Below are 2,500 nucleotides of genomic sequence, written 5' to 3'. Positions count from 1 at the left end.
TCTCCTCCTCCTCCTCCTTCCCCACCCTTCTTCCTCACCGTTCCTCCTCTCCTCCTCCTCCTCCTCCTCCTTCCCCACCCTTCTTCCTCACCGTTCCTCCTCTCCTCCTCCCTCCTTCCCCACCCTTCTTCCTCACCGTTCCTCCTCTCCTCCTCCCTCCTTCCCCACCCTTCTTCCTCTCCTCCTCCTCCTTCCCCACCCTTCTTCCTCTCCTCCTCCTCCTTCCCCACCCTTCTTCCTCACCGTTCCTCCTCTCCTCCTCCTCCTCCTCCTCCTCCTTCCCCACCCTTCTTCCTCTCCTCCTCCCTCCTTCCCCACCCTTCTTCCTCTCCTCCTCCCTCCTTCCCCACCCTTCTTCCTCTCCTCCTCCCTCCTTCCCCACCCTTCTTCCTCTCCTCCTCCTCCTCCTCCTTCCCCACCCTTCTTCCTCTCCTCCTCCTCCTTCCCCACCCTTCTTCCTCTCCTCCTCCCTCCTTCCCCACCCTTCTTCCTCTCCTCCTCCCTCCTTCCCCACCCCTCTTTTTCTCCTCCTTCTTCCTCACCGTTCCTCCTCTCCTCCTCCCTCCTTCCCCACCCTTCTTCCCCTCCTCCTCCCTCCTTCCCCACCCTTCCTCCTCACCTCCCCCCTCCCCCCTCCCCTCCCCCCTCAACCCCCACCCTGTTAACACGAGCAGGACAACGAACCAGGCGCCAGGAGGGGGTTTAAGTGAGGCTGTGTTTACCTACCCATCAGCCTCTTAGTACTGTGATGGCAGAGTCAGGAAGGAAGGAAGCAGTGTGAATGTGTGTTGTCTCTTAACACAGAACATGGGAGGGAAAAGGATAACAAGGGAGGGTTAGCGAGGGAGGGAAGTTTGTGTGGGAGGGAGGGATAGAGAGGGAGGGATGGCGAGGGAGGGAGGGAGGGTTATCGAGGGAGGGAAGTTAGTGTGTGAGGGAGGGATAGAGAAGGAGGGAGGTTAGTATGGGAGGGAGGGATAGAGAGGGAAGGAGAGGTAGAGAGGGCGGGAGGGTTAAAGAGGGATGGAAGTTAGTGTGCGAGGGAGGGATAGAGATGGAGGGAGGGTTATCGAGGGAGAGGAGTTAGTGCGGGAGGGAGGGATAGAGAGGGAAGGAGGGAGGAGTTAGTGCGAGGAGAGGAGTTAGTGCGGGAGGGAGGGATAGAGAGGGAAGGAGGGATGGAGAGGGAGGGAGGATTAAAGAGGGAGGGAAGTTAGTGTGGGAGGGAGGGATAGAGATGGAGGGAGGGTTAGCGAGGGAGGGAAGTTATTGTGGGAGGGAGGGATAATGAGGGCGAGAGGGATTGAGGGGGCAGGGGGGTTAAAGAGGGAGGGAAGTTAGTGTGTGAGGGAGGGATAGAGAGGGAAGGAGGGGTAGAGAGGGAGGGAAGTTAGAGTGGGAGGGAGGGATAGAGAGGGAGGGAGGGCTAGCGAGGGAGGGAAGTTAGTGTGTCAAGGAGGGATAGAGAGGGAGGGAGGGTTAGCGAGGAAGGGAAGTTGGTGTGGAAGGGAGGGATAGAGAGGGAGGGAGGGTTAGCGAGGAAGGGAAGTTAGTGTGGGAGGGAGGGATAGAGAGGGAGGGAGGGAGGGAGGGAGGGTTAGCGAGGGAGGGAAGTTAGTGTGGGAGGGAGGGATAGAAAGGGAGGAAGGGTTAGCGAGGTGGGGAAGTTTGTGTGGGAGGGAGGGATAGAGAGGGAGGGAGGGTTAGCGAGGAAGGGAAGTTAGTGTGGGAGGGAGGGATAGAGAGGGAGGAAGGGTTAGTGAGGAGGGAAGTTAGTGTGGGAGGGAGGGATAGAGAGGGAGGGAGGGTTAGCGCTGTGATATTCTGTTTTGAAATTTTTGCTACGATGTAGATATATGAATGATTATCATTATCATTATTTTCTTTAATGAGATGTACAAATTTGAATTTGATGGAGTTCGCTCTATGTAGTTTTAGTGTAGTTGTATGAATGTAATTCCAATTTAATTATATAAATGTAATTTTGGTGTAGCTGTATAAATCATATATATTTTTTTTATATAACATGTATCAAATGTAATTTTAATGTTGTTATATAAATATAATTTTATTGTATTTGTGCTAATGTAATGCTAAAATAGTTCTTTAAATATAACTTTAATGTAGTGTATAAATGTAATAATAATGTAGATATATAAATGTAATTTTAAATGGTAATACAAATTTCGATATTGATAGGAGATGGTAACAAAAAAATACAATTCTAATGAGAATGAAATATATTGAAAAATATTATGATTGGTGAAAATACAAATAATAAGAACTGAAAAAAAATTATAATAAGTTGTAATGAAAAAGGTAGTGGAGAATAAACGTAATAATTATTGGAGGATGTAATGAAAACGATGATCAAAATTAAATAGATTTATAGAATAAAAAGAATATATCAGTGACCTGAAAGTCGGGAAACGTAAATCTACGTCTGCTTCCTGTCGGGCCCACACTTTCTCCAAGGGTAATAAATGGTTTTAAACGAGAA

This window comes from Penaeus chinensis, chromosome 3, assembly GCF_019202785.1.
Source record: "Penaeus chinensis breed Huanghai No. 1 chromosome 3, ASM1920278v2, whole genome shotgun sequence".
NCBI classification, from domain to species: Eukaryota; Metazoa; Arthropoda; class Malacostraca; order Decapoda; family Penaeidae; genus Penaeus; species Penaeus chinensis.
The sequence above is the reverse complement of the archived record's forward strand: the minus strand, read 5'-3'. Positions refer to the sequence as shown.